This window comes from Melanotaenia boesemani, chromosome 8 (genome assembly GCF_017639745.1).
Source record: "Melanotaenia boesemani isolate fMelBoe1 chromosome 8, fMelBoe1.pri, whole genome shotgun sequence".
NCBI lineage: Eukaryota > Metazoa > Chordata > Actinopteri > Atheriniformes > Melanotaeniidae > Melanotaenia > Melanotaenia boesemani.
In genome coordinates this window covers 10896991-10904411 of record NC_055689.1, presented here as the reverse complement: position 1 = coordinate 10904411, position 7421 = coordinate 10896991, and the positions used below count along the sequence as shown (strand labels likewise).

The window sequence follows — 7421 nt, the reverse complement described above, 5'->3', positions numbered from 1 at the left end:
CTCCATCTAGTGGCAGAACCAATTCAGCTAAAAATGCATTAAGATTAATGACGAGTCCCTGCAACACTGAGGAGAGAAGACAGGAGTGTAGAATCAGCTGCAATGAATTCAATGCACTTATGTTCACAGAATATAACCCCATCATTTATAGAAGGAAAAAAAAACATTAAGAGCAAAACTGTGATGCTGCACTAAGAAGTTGGCAAATTATAACATTTTTTGACAATCATCACCAAGTTTTAGTAATCAGCAAAATTAAGATTTTTTCCCAGGGTCATTACGGAAATACTGTGATTCAAAAACATTACCAGTATGTTATAAATTAAATTCTTTCAGAATGTACAATGTACATGGCAATTACAATCGCAAAAGAGGTTGCACACAAAGAAATGTTTTAATTAGAAAATAAATTTAATTAAATGAAACAACGTTGTACTCCCAATCCAGAAGCGAGTGCGAGTTCATTGTTCCTTTTAATTTCCTCCATCAGGTTTGTATTAACCTAGAAACACATTTAGCTGAGGGAGTCTGACTGAGAATGTTGTGTAAAAGCAGGATTTTAAATTGGTGCACTGATCCAGTCAGTAAAGCAGCAGTTTCACAAAAAAATATTTAAATTTAGTAAATCTACTCCCCTCATTGAGTTGTAAATATCTGCATCGTTGTCTTCTTTTTGAAATAGTAACATGTTTTTGTTCTGCATTTGTTTAAATTTTTAAATAATATGACACATGAAACTGTCCCAAAAGTGATATCACAGGGCAGAGAAGGGGGATGGATGATGACATTACATCATGTCAGCTGACCACTGGAAATGTAAAATGCTAACATCGCACGATTTATGTGCCCTTTCCGCATTTTGGACATGTGGAAAAAACCCACATCTTCTTGTGACAATCACTAGTCTGGAACTGAGCTAAATCTGGTCATTTACTGTGCATGTAAAGAATAGATGATTATTCTGACTACCAAGTCTGGTGTACATGCTGAACTCTGTATTTTCCAAAAAAGCCTCTTGTAACCGTACACAAAGTTTTTATTATTAACTGTGCATTAATAACTGTGCTTTGTTATTGTTAATATGCACTACAATTTGTCTTAAATGATATGACAGGCATGGCGACAATACAATACAATGAACAATAATGATAATCAATAATTAGGCATTTTTAAACAATTATAATAACTAAAGAAGGATTTTATTTGTATTCATATGCAGGACAAACACTGAAATGAATTAATTCAGGATGTTGTCAGCTTCACAGCTTTTTATTTGTTTATTTTGGCTCTCGTTAATTCGATTTATCCCAACACAGTGTTTATGGTTCAGTATGAGAACAGCTAGTTCAAGCATGAAATGTTCTTTTCTTTTCAGTGTTAATTTGTGAACTCTTAATTTATTCTGACTTAATTTGTTTCCTTCTTTGTTAGAATAACTTTATAAAATAGGGAAGCTCTCGCTTTTTCCCATCTAAATGTGTCATTTTATTATGCTGTCATTAAATAAACAGGTTTTATCATTTCACCAGAATCTGAACATATGTTTTCCATCTCAGTCACATGAGCTTTAACATATTTATTATCATACATTTAATATTCCACTTGTATTTATTTATTTCCAGCAACAACAGTAGTTTGGATCTGACAGATTCTTACTGTGTAAGTCATTTAGTTTAAAGGGTTTCATATTTCTTGAGCAGCATCACTCGTCTCATCTCTTCATTTAATTAAAAGTTTGAATGAGAGGAGCTCCCAAACAACACTAAAAATACAGACTCTGCAACTTTAATGGTTATTTTCACAAGGTTTTGGTCTTTCTTTGGGGAGTCAGTTTCACATTTCTGGATGTAATATAGCGGGAGCACTCTATTGTGTGCCTGTTGTGTTATGGCACTCTATAGTAGCTTTTTCAGAAACAGCAGATCCAAACAATGTTGAAGCGAGATTAGCGCACCAAGCTAGCAACATGTAGCCTCAATATTGTTCTAAAAAGAGAACAAAAGACAACAAAGTTTAATTTAACAGAAAAAATATACATTATAACATTACAGCAGAGCTAGTTAAACATTATTTACTGCACCTTTATCAAGGGAAAGTAAGCTACTGAACGCAAACATTTCTGCTACATGATTAGCCTTCATTAGCTAACAAGCTTGCTCTAGGTGTTCTGTTGGATATTTTGCTCATTCACTTGCCATTGTGACACAGTTGTTATCGCTCTCTCTGTGTCTCTCTCTTTCTTTATATTGAACATGTTTTACTTTAACATTTTGGATTTGGAGATCGGAATACCAATATATTTTATTTATTGTTATTATTATTTTACCATATGCAGGTTTAACTCATTGAGACACAGGGTCTCATTTACCAGGGTGGCCTGTCCACAAATACATACAAGTAGTTACAAACATGCTGTGCAGTACAGACAGATAATAGTCTTATAAAAGTGTTAAATGAAATGGAATTAAAAGTAAATACAAACACAAACAAGACCTCAATGTTATGTTTTCCAGTTTGCTTAAAATGAGTTTAAAATTCCTCAACGGGATCAAGCAAGCTTGAAATCCTGCTGTAATGAATTCCATGTTGAGGGGAATTCCTTTCATCTGATCTCTGTACGTACTGAGGGAACACTGAAGTTAATGAAGGACTGGGAGTGAAGGCTATGACTGGACAGTCTGTGTGACATGTAAGAAGATAAATTTGCTGGCAGGAGTCTGGGTGTATGAAATCTTTACACTGGCTTCCAGTCAGTCGCAGAATAGATTTTCAAACCCTATTGGTTACAAATCCCAGAACGGTTTAGGTCCACAATACATCTGGGATATTTTCAGAGGATATAAACCTAATAAACCTAGCAGAGCTCTTAAAACTCAGGTCAACTTGTCCAGGCTAAACAGGGAGAAGCAGCATTTAGCTGTTATGCTGCAAATAAGTAGAATAAACTGTGAATGGAGATTAATCTTTCACCAAATGTAGACACTTTTGAATCCAGGTTAAAAACATTTCTTTTGTCATGCGCTTATGCATGAAATCTGCATGGTAGCTTTTGATTATTTTGCTTTTAATAATTTTAATTTAATATATAATTTTTCATTATTTTATTGTGATTTTTGCTATTTGTTGCTGCCATTTACTACTTTTAATGCTTTTTTTTGCACCACTTGTAATGTTTTAAGCAAAGCACTTTGAAATGTCTTATATATGGAATGTGTTTGCTTTTGCCTTGCTTTGCCTCGCCTCTGGATAATGATGACCAATTAACCAGAGTAAGTGCAGTAATGAATGAGGGGTTTATATCCTTTTGCAAATATTTTACTCCTTGATAGACAGTACCCAACATGTGTAGAGAGCATTCTTATAAACATAAGTTGCATTTACATGAAGCTCTTTTGGTACAATCGAATGTCCAATCAGAACAGAAATGCATCACGTACGCAGCCGAGTGGCTTTGATCAGTAAGAATTTACAATCCGATCGAGAGGGGTGGTTTGAACCTTTTCACAATGGGATCAGCAGGAAAAATGAACCATGCACGCCCTCATTCTAATCATTTCTGCAGTGGATGTTGTTTCTCCAGATGCTTGAACCACATGGGGGTTAGGAGACTTACTAAAGACTTTTAAAATGGCAGCAGCAAAATACAAAAGGACTGTGGTGGATATGTTTTTGTTGGAAACTGAAAGAGTGGAGCAGCTCAACAGTCAAAAGGTTTAACATAAAAAAAAAATTTTGTTTTTATCTTCTTCCAAATTAGTACCCAATGCAAATGTCAAAAGCATCACATTAATCTTTCCATTATGTAAACACACAACTCATCTGATCACTTTAACCAGCATCCACATGTCATGGAATCTCTGATCAGATTGATTTCAGCCACATAGATAAAAAAAATTGTCCATGTAACAAAATTAATGTCACTGTAATCAGGAAGATATAACTTTAGGTTATTTACATAACCCCGGTTCTCTGAGTAATATGAGCGAGATGTCTCACTATGGGATGCAAGCCTCTCTGCAGCCCTCAGAAGCATTAATCTCATTACGCCAACCCTGATTGGCTGATGAATGTGTGAATGTATCCGTCCGCATCATGTAGTGCCATCTGCCTTAAATAGCTCATGCGGACGGACCAACTCATTCAAGATAAGCACCTCTTCTCACTCGCCCCAGCAAGAAGGGTTGTCTGGTGAGACATCTCGCTCATATTACTCAGAGAACCGGGGTTATGTAAATAACCTAAAGTTCTCTTTCATAATATTCCGCTCGATGTCTCACTATGGGATGTGGTAGCTCCCGAATTGCCAGACAAGCTTATCTAGCGTCCACCAACCCACCGGGAAAAGAACTCCGATCCGGTCAGGACAGCAAAACTGCGCGTGCCACGCACGGAGCGGAGACGTCCAGCATATAGAAACGGACAAAGGTGAGAGGCGAGGACCAACTCGCCGCTGCACAGATGTCCTGAACAGAGACCCCTCTGAATAGGGCCCAGGAAGCGGCCATGCCCCGAGTCGAATGTGCCCGCAGGCCCCCAGGAGGCTGCAAACCCTGACCCGTATAGGCCAAAGCAATCGCCTCCACCACCCAGTGTGACAGGCGCTGCTTTGTGACAGGTTTTCCCTTATGAGGACCAGACCAGGAGACGAACAACTGATCGCTCCGCCTGAAACCCCCAGTCCTATCCGTGTAAGCGCGCACCGCGCATACTGGACACAAGGCATGTGACCGCGAGTCCCCTGACGAGGCAGGGAAAGCCACAAGATCAATAGGAGAACATGAGCCCACCACCTTAGGCACAAAAGTCGGGTTGGGCCTCAAAACCATCCTCACACCGCCCGGGAAAAACTGGGCACATGTCGGATGCACCGAAAGCGCATGGACGTCACTGACTCGCTTAGCTGACGCCAGAGCCAGCAACAACACCGCCTTGAGGGAGACGTGTTTTAAATCTGCCCCCTCCAGTGGCTCAAAGGGAGGGCCCTTAAGCCCCTCCAGAACCACAGCCAGATCCCACGGTGGTACCAGCGGTCTGGACACAGGAAGGAGCCTGCGTGCACCCTTCATAAAGCGGCAGACCAATGGATGCTGACTCGCCGTGTGCTTCTCAAACCCCACGTGACAGGCAGCAATAGCTGCCAAATACACTTTTACCGTGGAGAAGGCTTTCTTCTTGTCAATCAGGTCCTGCAAGAATGACAAAATCACCCCCACCGGGCACTGAAGAGGAACGTGGCCGTGTCTATTGCACCACTCCACGAAGACCCCCCACTTAGAACCATACAGAGATCTAGTGGAGGGGGCTCGAGCACTCTGTATAGTGGAAATCACCCGCGGTGGGAGTCCCATAGCTGACAGACTGAGCCACTCAGGGGCCAAGCCCACAGTGCCAGGCGTTCTGGGTGTGGGTGGAAGACCGTCCCCCTCCCCTGAAGTAACAGGTCCCTGCGTAGCGGGAGTTGCCAAGGCTGAGCACGCAGCAACTGATATATCTCCGCCAGCCAATGCATGGCAGGCCAAAGCGGAGCTACCAATATCAGTGTGTGGCCATATTCCCTCACTCTGGCCAGAGTGAGGGGTATCAACGCCAGGGGAGGGAATGCATAAAGGAGCCCGGGCGGCCAGACGTGCGCTAGTGCGTCTACGCCCAGAGGAGCATCCATGCTGCGCAGAGAATAAAACAGAGCGCAGTGCGCATTTTCTCTTGATGCGAACAGATCCACTGTGGCCCGACCGTAACGGGTCCAAATCTGTCCCACCACCTCTGGGTGCAGAGTCCATTCCCCGTATACAGGCGCGCCTCTGGACAGCAGGTCCGCGCCCGTATTCAGGACCCCCTGGACGTGAGTTGCCCTCAGAGAGAGGAGGCGATCGCCGCTCCAGAGGATCAGTCTGCGTGCCAGCATGTGTAACTGGTGGGAGCGCAAACCCCCTTGACGGTTGATGTACGCCACCGTCGTTGTATTGTCCGTCCTTACCAGGACATGATGGCCCACGAGGGACGGAAGGAAATGCTTCAGGGAGAGAAAAACCGCCGAAAGCTCCAGAAAGTTTATGTGGGACCGCTGGAGACCGACGCTCCATCTGCCCCTCACAGTTCGGCCCTCGTGGATCCCACCCCAGCCCGTCAGGCTCGCATCCGTAGTGACCACCTGGACATGATGGAGCCCATAGGGACTCCCTGCGTCAGAAAGGCCGGGATCCGCCAGTGACGCAGTGTCCTGGCACACGCAGCAGTGATCCGCACCCTGCGTGCGCCATGACGGGCGGGGTCCAGGCCGCATGAGGCCACCCAAAGCTGAAAATCCCTCATGTGGAGGCGACCGAGCCGGACAACGAGAATGGCGGACGCCATCAGTCCGAGCAATCGAAGACACAGCCTGAATTGGACCGATTTTCCCGGACGAAAAAATCCGAGACATGTCCTGAAAACCCTCACGCGGTCCGCCGAGAGGCGCGCTGTGAAAGACAGCGAGTCCAGAGACAGGCCCAGAAAAATTATGCTCTGCGCTGGGGACAGCACGCTTTTTTCTGTGTTTATCACAAAACCCAGATCGGACAGGTGCTCCACGAGAACATGCGTGTGCGCCCTGGCCTCCTGCTCCGACTGTGCCAGCAGCAGCCAGTCGTCCAGGTATGTGGCCAAGCGGATGCCCTGGCGCCTCAGCGGAGCTATTGCCGCTTCCGTGCACCGCACGAACACCCGCGGACTCAGAGAGAGACCGAAAGGAAGCACTCGGTACTCGTAGCAAATCCCCTGGAAAGCGAACCTCAGGAATTTTGGGGAGGGTAGATAGGGATGTGGAAATACGCGTCCTTCAGGTCGACAGAAGTGAACCAATCGTTCTGTCGCACAAGACGCAACAGGGAGCATCCTGAATTTGTATTTCCGGAGATATCTGTTCAGAGCACGAAGATCCAGGATAGGGCGAATCCCGTTCCCCCCCCCCGTTTGGGGACCAGAAAATACCTGGAGTAAAACCCGCTCTGACACTGTGCAGGAGGTACAACACAAATCGCTCCCTTGTTTAACAAGGAGCTGATTTCCCCCTGTAAAACGTGGGCTGACTCCCCTCAAGCCTGGGAATGCAAAATGCCGGCGAAACGAGGGGGAACGGTGGCGAACTGCAACCTGTATCCCCTCGAAATCGTCCTTAACACCCAGGGTGGGGCTGCGTGTGCGGCCCACCTCTCCCACCTGAGGGAGGGAGGAGGCGCACCCTGCAGCCCGTCCACCATAGGAGGCTCTATCCGTGATGCGGTAGCGCCCTCTCTCGCCGAAACAGCGAAATGGTTCCGGGACTGCGCCGTGCATCCACGTCCGAGATGACAGCGCAGCGATGGGTGTACTGCTGCCGCTGTCCCGGGAGGGGCAACCGCCTGCCACCGGGAAGCGGCAGGTGCCGCCACCGCGCCGTTCAT

General features: G+C 45.3%; 1 pseudogene; it reads right to left on the bottom strand.

Moving 5' to 3' along the window:
- Positions 1-4358: 4358 nt before the first annotated feature.
- Positions 4359-7421, bottom strand: LOC121644399 (annotated as a pseudogene).